Genomic DNA, 21,476 nt, shown 5'->3' on the forward strand with positions numbered 1-21,476 from the left:
TATAAAAGCCAAATTTCTCTGGCTCTCCAGCTTCTTAAATGTGAATATTTTCAGGTTTCTTTAGTCCTCTGTAACAATAAATTGAATATCTTTGAATTGTGGACTGTTAGTTGGGACAAAATAGGACATTTTAGGTTGCATTTTGGGCTTTTGAAAACAGTGATTGACATTTTTGGACCAAACAACTAATCGCTTAATCAAGAAAATAATCAATCAATAATGAAACTAATTGTTAGTTGCAGCCCTGATATAAAGTAAAACAGTTTGAGTTTTAAAACTAAAATTGTGACACAGAGTCCCTCTTTAAGACCGAGGCCACACGATAGAGGATGGAGGCTAGTTGACATTGTATTTCAGTGCTGCAAATTGCATCAAATTTGCAATCGATCAAATTATGTGGTGTAAACTTGAGCTGCTGCAGCCCCCAGTTGGTAATCCAGCCTTAGTTAATAGCTTTAGTTTCATTTTCACTATTTGGACAATTTGGGACCATTTCTTTGCTAGAGAGTAGTTCCAATAAAAACTGTGAATGACCCAAAGGGGCACTGATTCTGGAAAGAGATGCTACTGTTGAATTTTTTGGTACCACTTTCTGGGGCATCCTTTATAAAACATTTATACATAAGTAAGAGCTTTATTTGTGTTTAAAAATAATTTACTTATGCTTTAGAATAACTTTTGGGTTGCAAGGTACAGTGAGGAAATGTTTTTGAACTCACACTTTAAACCCTGATAAAGAATTCAAGTAATTCTGCTGTTGATCACATTGTTGGTTAATGAAATATGTCTTCTTTTTCAATTCGTCCCCACACAGACACTCTTCTGACATGGTGTTCATACAGAAGCTTATTGGTTCCTTGGCGAAACGCCTGGCTGTCGAATACAGATTAATCGAAGGTACAGGTGAGGACATGATGTGGGTAACTGATGGGGCCAGACTTAACCGTTAGGTGTGAGATTTTGCTTTTAGCTACCCTCTAATTTATCTTTCTCCTGATTTACACTATTTTTGCATATTTGTCACACTTAATTGTTTCAGATCTTCAAAATAACAACAACAACAACAATAATGATAATAATAATAATAATAATAATAATAATATCAGTGTTTTTCTCCACTTGGCATGTAGATCAGAGTTTTATTGGTCCTTGTATGTTTTCACAGGTCCAGCACCCAAAAAAGAAAATAACTCTTTTTTTGATTGATGATTTATTATACATAATGTGTACAAAAGTGAAGTTCCCTTTTGATTTGGTTGTTTTCCTCTAGTTATGGATATGTAACGTTGATATATTACACAAATATGCAAAATATAAAATTAGGTACATATTGGATGTAGGTTTCTCCATATTTTGTATAAAGTCAGAGAGTATGGAATACAAAGGAAGAAGAGAACAGAATTTATGATAATAGCATGAATGACCTTGATATCAAACTCTTAATAAAGAGCTAAGACAATGCTGAGAGATCTGCAGCATTTGTTTGTGTGCAGATGCTCTCTCCAAGCTCTTTCTGTCTGCTTCTTCTTCTGCCCATGGAGTCAACAAGTGGAAATATGGACAACGCCACTCTGCCATTGCAACTCTAACCCTAAAACCATTTAATTTATTAATTCCTTATCATTTTAATTTATACATTTGCCAATTGATAAATACATATACGGTTCTCAAGAAATAATAAGCAATCGGTCCATTCCTAACAGGCACGTTTTGAACGGGCGCTGCACTAGTTAATTCAGATACCAAATCAGTGGAGTCATTAGTGGCCTGTGAAGTCTGGAGCAAAACGTTTTCAAAAACATGTTTAGCTGCAGTGTCATCTGAGAGCAGAAAACATCTCTATCAACAACTGTGTCCTCATGAAGTGTCACTTCTGAACCCTCCAACCAGTCTGACCAGTGTAAGGAACATAAACAAGAAGTACGAATAAATAATCCTGCTTTTTTCTGTTCTTTTTGTTATGTTCCTTCCCAGATACCAGTGGCCTTCACGTGGAATTAAAGTCCGATGGCAAAACTTTCCTTTTGACAATGATAGATCTGAACCAGAATCTGTACATCAAGGTAACTGCTCTGTCACTCTTCATGAAGTTCAATATTTTACACACACCATGTGTGATGTTCCACAGATAATAGTATACTATCACAATAATTGTCTCCATGATGCTCTCTGTATTATTTCTTGTTTCTTGACATGACACAGGTGTACAACTGTAAAAGGACAACTGATGACTTCATGGGCCTTGTTAGTGTGATCCTGAGTGATCTAGGGATTGACAAGTGAGTACCTCAGTGAGAGTATGTCAGTGTACACACTCTCCCAGACTTTTGACCTGTACTGCATGTCTGCAGCCATTTTATTGCAAAAATTCTTCTCGTAAACATCTGCTAGTTATAAGTTTTCCATGATAGTAAACTAAACATCTTTGGGTTTTTGACTGTTGGTCAGACAAAAACATTCATTTGAATATGTTAATTAGGACTTCAAGGAATACTCATGGTATTTTTGCACTATTTTCTGACTATTTATAACACACACGTTAACAACAAATAACCTCAATATAAAGTAGTGCTGCAACCATTAGTTGATTAATTGATCAACAGAAAATTAAAAATCGCAAACTATGTTGATAATTTATCGTTTTGGGTCTTTTTTTTCTTTCTTTTTTTATAAAAGCCAAATTTCTCTGGCTCTCCAGCTTCTTAAATGTGAATATTTTCAGGTTTCTTTAGTCCTCTGTAACAATAAATTGAATATCTTTGAATTGTGGACTGTTAGTTGGGACAAAATAGGACATTTTAGGTTGCATTTTGGGCTTTTGAAAACAGTGATTGACATTTTTGGACCAAACAACTAATCGCTTAATCAAGAAAATAATCAATCAATAATGAAACTAATTGTTAGTTGCAGCCCTGATATAAAGTAAAACAGTTTGAGTTTTAAAACTAAAATTTTGACACAGAGTCCCTCTTTAAGACCGAGGCCACACGATAGAGGATGGAGGCTAGTTGACATTGTATTTCAGTGCTGCAAATTGCATCAAATTTGCAATCGATCAAATTATGTGGTGTAAACTTGAGCTGCTGCAGCCCCCAGTTGGTAATCCAGCCTTAGTTAATAGCTTTAGTTTCATTTTCACTATTTGGACAATTTGGGACCATTTCTTTGCTAGAGAGTAGTTCCAATAAAAACTGCGAATGACCCAAAGGGGCACTGATTCTGGAAAGAGATGCTACTGTTGAATTATTTGGTACCACTTTCTGGGGCATCCTTTATAAAAGGTTTATACATAAGTAAGAGCTTTATTTGTGTTTAAAAATAATTTACTTATGCTTTAGAATAACTTTTGGGTTGCAAGGTACAGTGAGGAAATGTTTTTGAACTCACACTTTAAACCCTGATAAAGAATTCAAGTCATTCTGCTGTTGATCACATTGTTGGTTAATGAAATATGTCTTCTTTTTCAATTCGTCCCCACACAGACACTCTTCTGACATGGTGTTCATGCAGAACCTTAACCAGCCATACATTGGCTTCTTGGAGAAACGCCTGGCCGTTGTCTTGACATTTATTGAAGGTACATGTGAGGAAGTGATGTGGGTGACTGATGGAGCCAGACTTAACCGTTAGGTGTCAGAGTTTGCTTTTAGCTACTCTCCAATTTATCTTTCAATGGGTTTTTTTTTGAAGGAGCTACAGTGTTGTTATTACTATTTACTATTACTGTTACTATTTGCCTCCCACCTGATTTACACTATTTTTGCATATTTGTCACACTTAATTGTTTCAGATCTTCAAAATAACAACACCAACAACAACAATAATGATAATAATAATAATAATATCAGTGTCCAACATAACATTTTTTCTCCACTTGGCATGTAGATCAGAGTTTTATTGGTCCTTGTATGTTTTCACAGGTTCAACACCTAAAAAAGAAAATAACTCTTTTTTTCCACAATTTTGATGATTTATTATACATAATATGTACAAAAGTGAAGTTCCCTTTTGATTTGGTTGTTTTCCTCTAGTTATGGATATGTAACGTTGATATATTACACAAATATGCAAAATATAAAATTAGGTACATATTGGATGTAGGTTTCTCCATATTTTGTATAAAGTCAGAGAGTATGGAATACAAAGGAAGAAGAGAACAGAATTTATGATAATAGCATGAATGACCTTGATATCAAACTCTTAATAAAGAGCTGAGACAATGCTGAGAGATCTGCAGCATTTGTTTGTGTGCAGATGCTCTCTCCAAGCTCTTTCTGTCTGCTTCTTCTTCTGCCCATGGAGTCAACAAGTGGAAATATGGACAACGCCACTCTGCCATTGCAACTCTAACCCTAAAACCATTTAATTTATTAATTCCTTATCATTTTAATTTATACATTTGCCAATTGATAAATACATATACGGTTCTCAAGAAATAATAAGCAATCGGTCCATTCCTAACAGGCACGTTTTGAACGGGCGCTGCACTAGTTAATTCAGATACCAAATCAGTGGAGTCATTAGTGGCCTGTGAAGTCTGGAGCAAAACGTTTTCAAAAACATGTTTAACTGCAGTGTCATCTGAGAGCAGAAAACATCTCTATCAACAACTGTGTCCTCATGAAGTGTCACTTCTGAACCCTCCAACCAGTCTGACCAGTGTAAGGAACATAAACAAGAAGTACGAATAAATAATCCTGCTTTTTTCTGTTCTTTTTGTTATGTTCCTTCCCAGATACCAGTGGCCTTCACGTGGAATTAAAGTCCGATGGCAAAACTTTCCTTTTGACAATGATAGATCTGAACCAGAATCTGTACATCAAGGTAACTGCTCTGTCACTCTTCATGAAGTTCAATATTTTACACACACCATGTGTGATGTTCCACAGATAATAGTATACTATCACAATAATTGTCTCCATGATGCTCTCTGTATTATTTCTTGTTTCTTGACATGACACAGGTGTACAACTGTAAAAGGACAACTGATGACTTCATGGGCCTTGTTAGTGTGATCCTGAGTGATCTAGGGATTGACAAGTGAGTACCTCAGTGAGAGTATGTCAGTGTACACACTCTCCCAGACTTTTGACCTGTACTGCATGTCTGCAGCCATTTTATTGCAAAAATTCTTCTCGTAAACATCTGCTAGTTATAAGTTTTCCATGATAGTAAACTAAACATCTTTGGGTTTTTGACTGTTGGTCAGACAAAAACATTCATTTGAATATGTTAATTAGGACTTCAAGGAATACTCATGGTATTTTTGCACTATTTTCTGACTATTTATAACACACACGTTAACAACAAATGACCTCAATATAAAGTAGTGCTGCAACCATTAGTTGATTAATTGATCAACAGAAAATTAAAAATCGCAAACTATGTTGATAATTTATCGTTTTGGGTCTTTTTTTTCTTTCTTTTTTTATAAAAGCCAAATTTCTCTGGCTCTCCAGCTTCTTAAATGTGAATATTTTCAGGTTTCTTTAGTCCTCTGTAACAATAAATTGAATATCTTTGAATTGTGGACTGTTAGTTGGGACAAAATAGGACATTTTAGGTTGCATTTTGGGCTTTTGAAAACAGTGATTGACATTTTTGGACCAAACAACTAATCGCTTAATCAAGAAAATAATCAATCAATAATGAAACTAATTGTTAGTTGCAGCCCTGATATAAAGTAAAACAGTTTGAGTTTTAAAACTAAAATTGTGACACAGAGTCCCTCTTTAAGACCGAGGCCACACGATAGAGGATGGAGGCTAGTTGACATTGTATTTCAGTGCTGCAAATTGCATCAAATTTGCAATCGATCAAATTATGTGGTGTAAACTTGAGCTGCTGCAGCCCCCAGTTGGTAATCCAGCCTTAGTTAATAGCTTTAGTTTCATTTTCACTATTTGGACAATTTGGGACCATTTCTTTGCTAGAGAGTAGTTCCAATAAAAACTGTGAATGACCCAAAGGGGCACTGATTCTGGAAAGAGATGCTACTGTTGAATTTTTTGGTACCACTTTCTGGGGCATCCTTTATAAAACATTTATACAAAAGTAAGAGCTTTATTTGTGTTTAAAAATAATTTACTTATGCTTTAGAATAACTTTTGGGTTGCAAGGTACAGTGAGGAAATGTTTTTGAACTCACACTTTAAACCCTGATAAAGAATTCAAGTAATTCTGCTGTTGATCACATTGTTGGTTAATGAAATATGTCTCCTTTTTCAATTCGTCCCCACACAGACACTCTTCTGACATGGTGTTCATACAGAAGCTTATTGGTTCCTTGGCGAAACGCCTGGCTGTCGAATACAGATTAATCGAAGGTACAGGTGAGGACATGATGTGGGTAACTGATGGGGCCAGACTTAACCGTTAGGTGTGAGATTTTGCTTTTAGCTACCCTCTAATTTATCTTTCTCCTGATTTACACTATTTTTGCATATTTGTCACACTTAATTGTTTCAGATCTTCAAAATAACAACAACAACAACAATAATGATAATAATAATAATAATAATAATAATAATATCAGTGTTTTTCTCCACTTGGCATGTAGATCAGAGTTTTATTGGTCCTTGTATGTTTTCACAGGTCCAGCACCCAAAAAAGAAAATAACTCTTTTTTTGATTGATGATTTATTATACATAATGTGTACAAAAGTGAAGTTCCCTTTTGATTTGGTTGTTTTCCTCTAGTTATGGATATGTAACGTTGATATATTACACAAATATGCAAAATATAAAATTAGGTACATATTGGATGTAGGTTTCTCCATATTTTGTATAAAGTCAGAGAGTATGGAATACAAAGGAAGAAGAGAACAGAATTTATGATAATAGCATGAATGACCTTGATATCAAACTCTTAATAAAGAGCTGAGACAATGCTGAGAGATCTGCAGCATTTGTTTGTGTGCAGATGCTCTCTCCAAGCTCCTTCTGTCTGCTTCTTCTTCTGCCCATGGAGTCAACAAGTGGAAATATGGACAACGCCACTCTGCCATTGCAACTCTAACCCTAAAACCATTTAATTTATTAATTCCTTATCATTTTAATTTATACATTTGCCAATTGATAAATACATGTATGGTTCTCAAGAAATAATAAGCAATCGGTCCATTCCTAACAGGCACGTTTTGAACGGGCGCTGCACTAGTTAATTCAGATACCAAATCAGTGGAGTCATTAGTGGCCTGTGAAGTCTGGAGCAAAACGTTTTCAAAAACATGTTTAGCTGCAGTGTCATCTGAGAGCAGAAAACATCTCTATCAACAACTGTGTCCTCATGAAGTGTCACTTCTGAACCCTCCAACCAGTCTGACCAGTGTAAGGAACATAAACAAGAAGTACGAATAAATAATCCTGCTTTTTTCTGTTCTTTTTGTTATGTTCCTTCCCAGATACCAGTGGCCTTCACGTGGAATTAAAGTCCGATGGCAAAACTTTCCTTTTGACAATGATAGATCTGAACCAGAATCTGTACATCAAGGTAACTGCTCTGTCACTCTTCATGAAGTTCAATATTTTACACACACCATGTGTGATGTTCCACAGATAATAGTATACTATCACAATAATTGTCTCCATGATGCTCTCTGTATTATTTCTTGTTTCTTGACATGACACAGGTGTACAACTGTAAAAGGACAACTGATGACTTCATGGGCCTTGTTAGTGTGATCCTGAGTGATCTAGGGATTGACAAGTGAGTACCTCAGTGAGAGTATGTCAGTGTACACACTCTCCCAGACTTTTGACCTGTACTGCATGTCTGCAGCCATTTTATTGCAAAAATTCTTCTCGTAAACATCTGCTAGTTATAAGTTTTCCATGATAGTAAACTAAACATCTTTGGGTTTTTGACTGTTGGTCAGACAAAAACATTCATTTGAATATGTTAATTAGGACTTCAAGGAATACTCATGGTATTTTTGCACTATTTTCTGACTATTTATAACACACACGTTAACAACAAATGACCTCAATATAAAGTAGTGCTGCAACCATTAGTTGATTAATTGATCAACAGAAAATTAAAAATCGCAAACTATGTTGATAATTTATCGTTTTGGGTCTTTTTTTTCTTTCTTTTTTTATAAAAGCCAAATTTCTCTGGCTCTCCAGCTTCTTAAATGTGAATATTTTCAGGTTTCTTTAGTCCTCTGTAACAATAAATTGAATATCTTTGAATTGTGGACTGTTAGTTGGGACAAAATAGGACATTTTAGGTTGCATTTTGGGCTTTTGAAAACAGTGATTGACATTTTTGGACCAAACAACTAATCGCTTAATCAAGAAAATAATCAATCAATAATGAAACTAATTGTTAGTTGCAGCCCTGATATAAAGTAAAACAGTTTGAGTTTTAAAACTAAAATTTTGACACAGAGTCCCTCTTTAAGACCAAGGCCACACGATAGAGGATGGAGGCTAGTTGACATTGTATTTCAGTGCTGCAAATTGCATCAAATTTGCAATCGATCAAATTATGTGGTGTAAAAGTGAGTTGCTGCAGCCCCCAGTTGGTAATCCAGCCTTAGTTAATAGCTTTAGTTTCATTTTCACTATTTGGACAATTTGGGACCATTTCTTTGCTAGAGAGTAGTTCCAATAAAAACTGCGAATGACCCAAAGGGGCACTGATTCTGGAAAGAGATGCTACTGTTGAATTATTTGGTACCACTTTCTGGGGCATCCTTTATAAAAGGTTTATACATAAGTAAGAGCTTTATTTGTGTTTAAAAATAATTTACTTATGCTTTAGAATAACTTTTGGGTTGCAAGGTACAGTGAGGAAATGTTTTTGAACTCACACTTTAAACCCTGATAAAGAATTCAAGTCATTCTGCTGTTGATCACATTGTTGGTTAATGAAATATGTCTTCTTTTTCAATTCGTCCCCACACAGACACTCTTCTGACATGGTGTTCATGCAGAACCTTAACCAGCCATACATTGGCTTCTTGGAGAAACGCCTGGCCGTTGTCTTGACATTTATTGAAGGTACATGTGAGGAAGTGATGTGGGTGACTGATGGAGCCAGACTTAACCGTTAGGTGTCAGAGTTTGCTTTTAGCTACTCTCCAATTTATCTTTCAATGGGTTTTTTTTTGAAGGAGCTACAGTGTTGTTATTACTATTTACTATTACTGTTACTATTTGCCTCCCACCTGATTTACACTATTTTTGCATATTTGTCATACTTAATTGTTTCAGATCTTCAAAATAACAACGCCAACAACAACAATAATGATAATAATAATAATAATATCAGTGTCCAACATAACATTTTTTCTCCACTTGGCATGTAGATCAGAGTTTTATTGGTCCTTGTATGTTTTCACAGGTTCAGCACCTAAAAAAGAAAATAACTCTTTTTTTCCACAATTTTGATGATTTATTATACATAATATGTACAAAAGTGAAGTTCCCTTTTGATTTGGTTGTTTTCCTCTAGTTATGGATATGTAACGTTGATATATTACACAAATATGCAAAATATAAAATTAGGTACATATTGGATGTAGGTTTCTCCATATTTTGTATAAAGTCAGAGAGTATGGAATACAAAGGAAGAAGAGAACAGAATTTATGATAATAGCATGAATGACCTTGATATCAAACTCTTAATAAAGAGCTGAGACAATGCTGAGAGATCTGCAGCATTTGTTTGTGTGCAGATGCTCTCTCCAAGCTCCTTCTGTCTGCTTCTTCTTCTGCCCATGGAGTCAACAAGTGGAAATATGGACAACGCCACTCTGCCATTGCAACTCTAACCCTAAAACCATTTAATTTATTAATTCCTTATCATTTTAATTTATACATTTGCCAATTGATAAATACATGTATGGTTCTCAAGAAATAATAAGCAATCGGTCCATTCCTAACAGGCACGTTTTGAACGGGCGCTGCACTAGTTAATTCAGATACCAAATCAGTGGAGTCATTAGTGGCCTGTGAAGTCTGGAGCAAAACGTTTTCAAAAACATGTTTAGCTGCAGTGTCATCTGAGAGCAGAAAACATCTCTATCAACAACTGTGTCCTCATGAAGTGTCACTTCTGAACCCTCCAACCAGTCTGACCAGTGTAAGGAACATAAACAAGAAGTACGAATAAATAATCCTGCTTTTTTCTGTTCTTTTTGTTATGTTCCTTCCCAGATACCAGTGGCCTTCACGTGGAATTAAAGTCCGATGGCAAAACTTTCCTTTTGACAATGATAGATCTGAACCAGAATCTGTACATCAAGGTAACTGCTCTGTCACTCTTCATGAAGTTCAATATTTTACACACACCATGTGTGATGTTCCACAGATAATAGTATACTATTACAATAATTGTCTCCATGATGCTCTCTGTATTATTTCTTGTTTCTTGACATGACACAGGTGTACAACTGTAAAAGGACAACTGATGACTTCATGGGCCTTGTTAGTGTGATCCTGAGTGATCTAGGGATTGACAAGTGAGTACCCCAGTGAGAGTATGTCAGTGTACACACTCTCCCAGACTTTTGACCTGTACTGCATGTCTGCAGCCATAACTTTTACATCTTGATGACATATGCCATATTGGAAAGGGGCTTTACTTTAAGTTATTGCAAACGCATGCTGTAAAATGTGACAATTAAATAAACAGGTCACCACAACCTAATTTGAAAGCTTATTTCAATCCAATTTTGTCATATCCACCTGCAGATCTCCATGGAAAACCTTCCAAGTCGGCAAGTCGACCATTCTGCTCTGCTCCGCTGCGCAAGACAAAGCTTTCCACATCTGCTGGTTCTGTAAGGGTGGAGTGACAAAAATACTGTAAGTGTTAAACAGAAAATCTGTCCACCCCTGGGAGGATTCAACACACTGCACACATGTAGTACCTCATATTTGTTCTTTGCCTAGAAAGAGATATGTTGAATAGATGAGATGATATGAATTTTACAAGCACAGTTTCATGTCAGCACATCAGCCCGGATTCAATCCTGTATTTAATTTAATGTAATTGTTGTTGTCCTGGACTTCATTATAATGAATTTGAGAGAAGGAGGGATGACTTCTTGTCAAACTTGACAGTTTGAACTTCTGAACCTGACCTTGTCCTTCCGACCACACCCACAAAGCAATCAGAAAAGCCTTTACGGGAAGAAAAGATCTGTCCCCCTCAACTTTATCCGTAACAATGTGGAATACCTGGCTTTGCGTCAGGACAGCAGACAGGTTGTGACATGTTTTGCTTCTCTTGCCACATATTTCATCCAGTCTTCACGAAACTTGGTACATACCATATTTAGAGGACCCCTAACACAACTTTTCATTTGTTTTTGGATATCACTTACAGTTGGTCTGTTATCGGTAAGCAAAATTTTGAAGGCATGGTCTGATACACTTAATGGTCAATAACTCAATACTGAATTGGACTGCAATCAAATTTGGGAACGTTATACACAAGGTGACATTACAGAAGTCTGTAACATTTCATAAAATTCTGCCAAAAGGGGGCGCTAAAGTAACTTTATAACATGATATTTCAGCAATTCTGTTGTCTTTAATGAAATGAAACTTGGTACACAGGTTTTCCATGAGAATCTGCAGGACATACTGAGTCATGGCACCAATAGCCCCACCTTGTGGTCATAAATAAAACACCACTATACAACTTATTAACTGCTACATCTCTCAAATGTAACATGTCATGGTGATCAAATTGTATTCGTACAGATGGGGATCCTAAGCAAGTCTTTAGTATTTTCAGCAATGCTTTGCGATTTATTACAGTTTTATAAATTCATGCGCATTTTTCCGCGGGAAATGCATTTCTAGTGTCAGTGTTTAATTGTATTGGGCTGACCTTACATATGTGAGTGCAATTACTTCTTCCCTTGGTATCTTTACCTCTGATGCAGCTACTGTACCTATAACTAAGGCACATTCTCTCAACTGCTCTTGTTCTGCTACATATACCATGACTATTCAGGGAATAGTCATGGTATTTTTGCACTATTTTCTGACCATTTATACGCTAACACACACCTTAACAAAAAATTACCTCAATATAAAGTCTTCCGTCCTGGTGTTGCTACAACATAGTTCAAATCAGATACTTTCTCAGTGATGGTGTATGGACCTGCATACTTAGCCTGAAAGGGTGAACCAACTATAGGCATAAGTGCAAGGACCTGGTCTCCTGGATTGAACTCATGGCGCTCTGTATGACGGTCATACAATTCTTTCATTCAACTCTGGGACAGGCACAACTTTTCTCTTGCCATGCAACCAGCCACAAACAAATGATGTCTGAACCCATTCACGTACTCAACCAGGTTAGTAAGTGGATTCATATCCACACAGTCTTCCTTCAGCACAGCCAGAGGGCCACACACAGCATGTCCAAAGACCAACTCATTAGGGCTGAAGCCTGTACTCTCTTGTACTGCCTCCCTTGGAGCCAACAGAAGCCATGGCAACCCCTCCTCCCAGTCTCTAACTAACTCTGTACAATATGCTCGCAGAAGAGACTTAAGAGTCTGGTGGAACCGCTTCAAAGCACCCTGGCTTTGTGCGTGATAAGCTGATGATTGGTTCTGCGTAATACGCAACAGCTTCAACACTTGCCTAAACATTTTGGACAAAAATGTGACCCCTGGTCACTCTGGACCACCATAGGAATGCCAAATATCAAAATGAACTTAGACAACGCCTTAACCACAACCTTCGTTGTAATTGACCTCAAGGGATACGCTGCCAGATATCTGTTGCTCTGACACATCAGTCCACGATAAGGTGTGTAAACGGTTCACTCACAACTGAAATAGGCTGCAGTGGTGCAGGCTTGACATTCTGATTAGGCTTTCCTGTGAGCTGACACACGACAGGTTTTAATATAGGCAGAAAGATCCCACTTGACACGTGGCCAAAAGAAGTGTTTAAGGATGTTAAGGTACGTTTTGCGCACACCAAAATGTCCACACTCGTTGTGTGCCACTTTCAAGACAAAAGGGCAGAATTTAACTGGCACCACCATCTGGAAAACGTCAGCATCCACTGTTTTCACCCGCAGGAACCCACTTTCTAAACAGCAAGCCATTATGCAAGAAGTATCTGTTGGAGGCACTACTTATCTCAGAGGCCGGCAAAACACGTTCAAATACTTCTTTCAAAGAAGAATCATTACATGTGACAGCGACACAGGAAGCTCTGACAGCGATGGGACCTCCAACATCATATCACTATCACCGTCAGGTGATACGTCAGGGTCCGACTTGCTCATAGCGCACAAAATTACGCATGATGGCAAGACTTCTGGACTGCAACTGGAGCTCTCAGACACAAAATCAGATGGACAAGATGTAACCACAGATGAGGGAGTTGTGTCAGTCCAAACTCTGCCACCAGCCAGACCGTTGCCCAAGATAAAGTGCACACCTTTGATCGGCAATGCTGGCCGCATACCAACAGCCATCTCACCATTAACCAGCTCACAGTTCAAAATCATCTTATGCAAAGGAACAGGAAGAATTTTCAGCCCCATCTCACGACTGAGAAGTCTCTCCAGACAAAGGCAAAATCGAGTCAACAATGTAGGAATCATAAGCCCCAGTATCCCTCAGGATTTTTATCGGGACCTTCACCTCATCTCCTACAAGTGACACAAACCCATCCCGAATAAAAGGAGTATAAGCTGCCAAGACGCCAGGTTCACAAGAATGAGAGGCAGGCACCTCTGAAACACAGCAGCTTTTAACAGGGGCAGCGAGTGCAGCAGGCTAGCTCTCATTCCCCTGGTTTTAGCCTTAAGCACAGGACAATCTGCCTTCCAGTGCCCTTTCTCATGACAGTAATTACAAAGGTTACTACTGTCAGAGTTGCCACCTGCTTTAAAGTCAGATTTCAAAGCAACTTTCTTTGAATGTTGCATCTCAACCGGAACAGTATCAGAATTATTTCCTCGCCCACCAAAAACATCACGCCCCACAGAACACTCTCTGAAACTGCTCTTGAAGCAACATATACTCATCTGCTGATACGGCAGCAGCAGCAGCAGTAGTGACTTTCTGCTCTTTGATATATTTTACAATGCGTTCTGGAAGAGAATTCTTAAGCTGCTCCAGAATCATCAAATTACACACATTCTCAAACGTAATGACATCAAGCGCAGTTAACCACTGTTTAAACTGAGTTGATAGGTCCCTGACAAACTCCCAGGACCTAAAGTGCTAGCGATATGCCTCGGGCACAAGTTCATATGCCTTAAGCACCGCAGATTTTATTTTAGAATAGCTAGACCTATCCTCAAGACTCAAAGATGAATAAGCCTCTTGCGCTTTCCCTCAGAGGACACACTGTAGCATAAGGGAGCAGTCTGCATCAGGCCAGTTTCTAGACTTAGCCACATGTTCAAATAACAAAAAAAAGTGTCCGGATCCCTGTCATTAAACTGAGGTAGCAAGTGCAAGTTATTCACATCAAAGCGATGCGCAGAAGAGCTGGCCACCTGTCTGCCCTGATCCTCACCAGACAACATGCCATCACTGACCAAAGCCGAGCGCTGCCTCTCCAAACCTAATTTTGCCCTCTCAGACTCCTGGCGGATTCTCTCTACTTCAATTTGCTTTTTTATCTCCAATTCCTGTTTCATTTTGTCATGTTCCATTTGCAAAACTAAAATCTCTTTTTGCTGCTCGAAAGTTAATCCATGTGTCTGAAATGGTAATGCAGCAGGACTTGGAGACTCTTCTTTCTCTCCAGGCATTAGTCCCTCCTCAACTAATTTTGTTTTTATAGCCGCTTTAATATTTTCTTTAAGGCGTTTGTCTCCGACAACCACCACGGAAAAATGCTCAGCAACTATGAGCAACTGCTCCTTTGTAAACAAATCCAATAACTCCTGAGATGGAGCAGCAATAAAGTCCTTAATTTCAGACATTTTCAATGTGTACAAAGCTGAGAAACTGAGAAAATCAAACTTTACGCACACAACCGGACCCGACAAACACAGCGTTTATCCGTGGGCACCAAGAGGAGTTATCCTCAACCCGGTTTGGAGTTTCCCTGCTATTTAAACACCAGTCCAACTAACTAAGCTCCCCCCTAGTCTTCATGTGGCTACTTATGGTGGGTACTTATGCACTAAAGACCACTGGATCAGGAGAGCGACTAGTGGGCTAGTAACCCTCCCGAAACCACGGACATGCTCCCAAGCAAAGCTTCACCCATGTTCACCACAACACTACCCCAAAACCAGCTCAACGAACTCAAAGGAGAATGTCACTACAGCCTACAAGGGAAAACTCTGCACCAGTTCACATACAAATACGCACAGGGCAACACAATGTCATCAGGACCCGCTGCTACCAGCATAAACAACGAGCAAAGAAACTAGTCTCTCCGCGAAATCAGGCAAGAAACAACACAACAAACGTTTCACAAAACTTAAGCCTTTCACAAGTTGTTCAACTTACCCTGCAAAGCCATCCCAGATGCATCATCCTTTCCCTCAAATCCATACACAGTCACACACGAGCAGACAATAGCTTACCTGCACAGGTAAACAAAGGAGCAAAGGCCCTGAGGGCGCCACGAGTGCTCTGGCGCAAAGGGAACAAAGGCTCAGAGCGTGCCACAAGCCCTCCAAACTTTACGCATACGTGCAGTAAATCCCAAGGTCTGTAGCACAAAAAACACCTACAATCCGTGCCATATAGGTCACAATCAATATATAGTGCTTAATTTTTAACCAATCCAAAGCTGCAAACAAGCAAAAAAAAAAGGCACAACTAGGTACCAAATACCCGAAAGTAGTAACAAAAACCACAAACTCACAAATCACAAATCACAAATCAATATGTCATAACCCAGCTCCTAGGCCATGACAAATATGGAAATGGACACAATGGATGGCAATAAAGTAAAGATATTTATTATCTCAAAGTAAACAACTGAAGCAGTAATTTGCAAATATGGAGCGTGTCAGTCAGTAACATCAGTCGTGTAAGTGTGGGTGTGTGAGTGATGAAGTGTAAGGTGTTGTGGAGTAAAAACAAAACCAGAATCAAACAAAACAAAAGGCCTGCGGCTGCTGGCTGGTGAGAGAGAGCCCGAACAACGCTGGGAGTTGGCCTTTTATCCTTTATGGCAGCATTAGGCACAAGTGCTCCAAATCCGGCTGGCTGCCACACCCACACTCTCCCAGGTACCTTTATAGACAAAAATATGATAAACACATTACCACACCAGCATCAACACTCCTGAGACAGGTCAGGCAGGGGCCGTCACATTCTTCATATTCACATTTTAAGATTGTAATCAAGGGATGTCTGCAAGGTGCAGAAACACAGCTCCTCCATTGCCTCAGAATTTCAAGTGGTTGCCTAAGTTTTGTGATGTTTGTGTGTGTTATAGTCATCCTTGAAGGTTCAGTTCTAGTTCAGTACATGTTGCACAAATTGTGTAAATTCCTCAGAAATGGTGCAAGACATTAAGAACACAAACAAGGAGTATCCCTGTTCAAAGCCCACTGTATTTAGCACAGTCCAATCCGTTGAGGTGAGTGTTGCTTTTACGGCGAGAGGTCCTAAAGTCTCCCCTTCGTCCACCTGATAAAAACACACTTCATTTGCGCTATAGTTAAACACATAGCCCCACGTGCCTCCCGCATCTAATCTCCATTCCTCTTGAAGAGAGGTAGCCAGAGGCGTCTGGATTCGACACAAATGTATAATACGTTTCATGGGCACAGGTCAAGATTCTTGATAACTCGCCACAGGCGTCTCACTGATCACCGTGGCTAGGGGAGCTCTCTTGATCATCTCGAGTTTTCCTGCATATTCCCGCTATTTCTTCATTGCTCGTATCAGGAGCCAAGGATTCAGATGTTCTCTTTGCCATGTTGAGGTTTTTTTTTTGATGCAATCAAAATGTTCAGTTTCAGTGATAAATGCGGTTAAACCCTCTCCTCTTATTGAACTTTTTGAACGCCAACCCACTTTCTTCCTGAATGGTGCATAGGAGGGGTCGGACTTCAATGATGTTGCACATTCTGATTGGTTCGTGGGTGGGGTTGGAAGAACAAGCTGGAAGGTCTGGCCTGAAGGTCAAAGGTCAGGTTCAGAATTTCAACCTGTCAAGTTTGATGAGAAGTCATCCTTCCTTCTCTCTTGAATTGTATTATAATATTTTGTCCAGCCCAATTTCCAAAAGGAGGAGAGAATATTAAAATATCTTTCAGTAGGATGTAATCCAGCACACCACCAAGTGCACTTACCATAGAGTTGGTATATTGGCTGTTTACAGCTGTACAGCTTTATGTATGTAGGGAATCTTGCAGTTGAACAATTAAATAACATAATGTTTAGCACATCATTTTACCTGTGAATTAAAGTCGAACCTTTTTGTTTTTCAGGGTAGAGGACCAGCAGCAGAAATATCCCTTTGGGCCTGCAAAACCAGCAATGTATAACAACAAAGACAAGGAAAAATGGTGGCGTACTCTCAAAACTCAGGTCACTGGGGCTGGATTGCATTTTACCAATATTCAGGATTTGATGACTGCAATTCTTTTACCAAATTACAGCCCCACTGAATCCAGTACTGGGAATGTAAAACAAAAAAATCAGGAGTTTAAAGACTTCTGGATAGAAAAAATAAACTGTGACAAAGGTGAACTGTACCGTGAAATAATGGATTTTTATTCAGATAAAAACATAGAATTAAATATTGATTCATTATATGTAAGAGAACTGTGGGGGTATTTAGAAAAAGACATCCTTAAAAAAGTTGGTAACAGTCAATATGGATTTGCTGTTGTTGTAAAAGAAGATGGTGTGTGTATGATTTCTGAAGACGTTCCTCCAGATTATAGGCGTAAACGCCACTCTGAGGTAATTTTAATTGAAGGAATTAATGAACTTCTCAACGAATTTGGAGCTGAAGTGACACTTATTTTAATTTATACACGCAACAGCCCATGTAAGCGGTGGGACGGCTCTTGTATGTTTCGACTTAAAGAGAGTGCCGATGAATGGTGCGCTAAATATGGAATTAAGACTATTGTGGGGTTCACGGAGTTTTGGGGATTATATGGTCTGAAGGATTTTAAAGACCTTTCGTATTCTGACATCTCATCTCCTGAAAATCCATTCCATCACCATTTTAAAGAATACAGTAGAATCCCGTTTGACCTGCAAGACAATTTCATAGAAAGCAAGCTTGTTGAATGCAGTGATAACAAAAACCTACAACAAAATACTGAGGAGGCTAGACGGAAACTGATTGATCTGGCAAAAAGTTCTGCCGTGATAGAAGAACATTTTGACCGTGGGAGGGAAATGATTGCTAGTTTCAAATTTCCCCCACAAGTCAATGATAAAATTTGTAAAATTCTTACAGACAAATGGCATGAAATAGTCGAAGAGACTTTCATGTCACATGTAAGACAAAAAATATATGAAGATTACAAAACAAAAGTGGTTCCATTTTTTTTTGAACAATTTAAGTTATATTTTGGAAATGACAGCCCGTTAATGTTTTGTAGATTGTAGAGACTGTTTAATATGGCCGTGAGAATGTACTGAAATAGTAAAGCCTACTCAAATTTATAAGTCTTTTCTGGGATGTTATGGCTGCCATAAATCCCTGCCTTGTGTGTGTGTGTGTGTATGTGCGCAGTCATTTTGCAGACACCATGCCTCTCATTGTTGTTGATGTTGTGAGACTAGTACGAAACACCCGCTGTTTAACTGTGCTTCTCATTGACGTTGATATCTGTTGTGAGACTAGTACGAAACACCCGCTGTTTAACTGTGCTTCTCATTGACGTTGATATCTGTTGTGAGACTAGTACGAAACACCCGCTGTTTAACTGTGCTTCTCGTTGATGTAGATGTCAGTTGTTGTGAAACTAGTATGAGGCACTCGCTTGTTACTTGGGGACTGGACCAGGTGTCACATCTTGCCTGGACTTAAGGTGTTTTTTTGGTGTTATGTTGTGTTCTGTATGGTCTCCTGGTTTTGCACGTTTGTTTAGTCCCTCGGTTCATCACTGCATCATTGGTTTGTTGGGTTGTGTGCTTGGGTTTGTGTTTGGTTTTGGATGGGTTAGTGTAGATGGCATTCAGTTTGTTTTCTGGGTTTTTGTTCTGTTTCATTTGTGTGTTCATGTACTCCTCCACACCTGCCCTGCATTTGGACTCGTTAGCCCTGCCCTGCTGTCTTCCCCACACCTGCCCTGTGTTAGCCTCATCAGCCCTGCCCCGCTCCCTGTGTGTCCTCAGCCAGTCAGCTCCCTGTATGTTCATTCCCCTCTCGAGTTCTCCACCCATCTCCCCACCTGCATCTCATCTCCTTGTTAGTTCAGTTTCTTTAAGTTCTGGTTTTCTGTTCAGTCTTTGTTGGATTGTTTTGTGCCTTCTGCTAGTTCTGTTCAGTCCTGTTTACCTGTCCGTGACCATCCACTATTAAAAGAGTTCTTTCATCATATCTGCATTCCGGCCTCTGCGTTTGGGTCCACTCCTGCATCTCCTGAGCCCTGACAGAACAATCCAACCAGAAATGGACCCAGCAGAGACAAACTGTTTTCGGGGGACCCGTCTGGCACTGGGGGGACCTCGATCAGCCAGATGGGCCTCCAAGCTTGCCAACCACCAGCACTGCCATTCGGCTTCCACTCCGGACATTCCAGCTCAGATGACTTTGCTTAAGTACTTTTATTATTAGGCATCTAAGACTGCTAGCAAGGAGCCAGCTAGCCGGCAGCCTGCCACTCCTGAGCCAGCACCAACCCAAAACCCCTACCTGGGCACCCGCTTGGCTCTGGGAGGCCCCCGGAGCGCCAACCAGAGGTCCGGTCGTCAACGCAGACGACCACACCGTTCCTTGGGTCACCTTGCCACCTGGCCTGTCCTCTCCAGCGCCTCAGAGTCTCGGCAACCCTCCGTCCCTGCTGGCGTGCGGCAACCCTCCGTCCCTGCTGGCGTGCGGCAACCCTCCGTCCCTGCTGGGCCAGCGCAGCTATCCCTTGTTCCAGAGCTGTGCCAGAGCCTGCAGCATCCCCAGTGGCGTCGCCGCCCGAGCCTGCAGCAGCATCCCCTTCTTCAGCGGCTCCGGCCCCCCGAGTGTAGTTCTATGTACCACTGATTGCACATACACACATTAGTTGTTTCTTTGTTAGCCTCATCAGAGCAGGGTTGCTGCTGTTCCTTGTATTTGTTTTCTAAACCATCTCCCACCTCTCCCTCCCTTTGTATCCTGTGATCTCACCACTGTCAGTTTTATTATAATTAAAAAAAAAAACCTTTTCTGAATTAATACATTTTAAAATTATAATAACTTTGGGTACCAATTGTAATTAGACTACTAATTACTATTGTAACTCAAGTATATTTTTTGTCTGGATCATTGTTCATTGCTCTGTCCTGAAGTCAATGAATAATAAAAATATTGTGTGACAAAATGTGTCTTGTCTACTCATAAACTGCATGGGGTCCAGTGTACAAAGTTCCCTGTTATATCAAAAACAATGTGGTGGCTTGTTGTTTGAAAATCATTTTAAAAGTGTCACCATTTCCATCATTACGTCCTAGCAGTTATTTTCATTCATATATTGAAAAATGCAAGGGTATTCATTTCAAGTTGGATCATAACCATTTGGGTGACATTTTTAACAATAGTGACACCTATAGTACACTGTCATGTGTTAGAGTGTGATGAAAATGTGAAGGTATTCAATCTGCTCAAAAAATCCTTAAGACTGCTAGAAAGTTAACTTGGTCCTTGCAAGGATCATTTGGACCGAGGAAAACAGAATACTGATTCTTTCGTATTTCTGCCAGAAGTACACAACGAAGTTTGTCATATCAGTGAAGAATTGAACAATGCAGTAGTTGTTGGTAAATGGTAAAAGTTGTTTCTAGAGAAAAGCTGCTGGATGTGATTATGATAGAATTTGATTAACTTATAAATGTAAACAATTATAAAAACAAAAGTTACATTAATTCTGATTGTCTCCTTTCTGTTAATCTATAAAAATAGAATACTTCTAGAGATCAGATCTCTGTCAGATCTCTTATAGCCTTACATACCATACATGCAGTAAGTATAAACCCTGTCCCAGCTCACAGCGAATGTGCACATATTACACCCATGGCTTGATTCCAGATAAATACAGCAAAAGGGTACAGCTGTACTTTTTTATTCATAATGATAATTTAGACTCACTGACCTTTAATGAAGTGTTGTTTGCACAGAATACACACATTCTGTCATTAAAAATTATTAGGCATTTAGACAGGTATGTCTGCAGAGAACTGCAAAAGTAGCTACAATAGCCAAAACTGACTTGACTCATCAAATCAAGTTGTCCGTTATCAACATAGATAATAAAGATTGTGTGTGCATGGTATACCTGCGCTTTGCATCTTGTATGTGTGCATATTCAATCCTTTCTCCAGGTCTCCACTACACAGAGGACGTCTGATGGTCGA

At 39.1% G+C, this 21,476-nt stretch overlaps 1 long non-coding RNA gene across 1 annotated transcript; it reads right to left on the minus strand.

Moving 5' to 3' along the window:
• Nucleotides 1-10,347: 10,347 nt before the first annotated feature.
• On the minus strand, nt 10,348-18,298 carry LOC137176778 (uncharacterized). The gene is made up of 3 exons (XR_010925863.1): nt 17,365-18,298; nt 10,696-10,788; nt 10,348-10,455 (listed from the first exon to the last, which is right to left on the minus strand). It is a non-coding gene; the product is annotated as an uncharacterized lncRNA (long non-coding RNA).
• Between the last annotated feature and the right edge of the window lie 3,178 nt (nt 18,299-21,476).

This window comes from Thunnus thynnus, chromosome 24 (assembly GCF_963924715.1).
Source record: "Thunnus thynnus chromosome 24, fThuThy2.1, whole genome shotgun sequence".
Classification (NCBI taxonomy): Eukaryota; Metazoa; Chordata; class Actinopteri; order Scombriformes; family Scombridae; genus Thunnus; species Thunnus thynnus.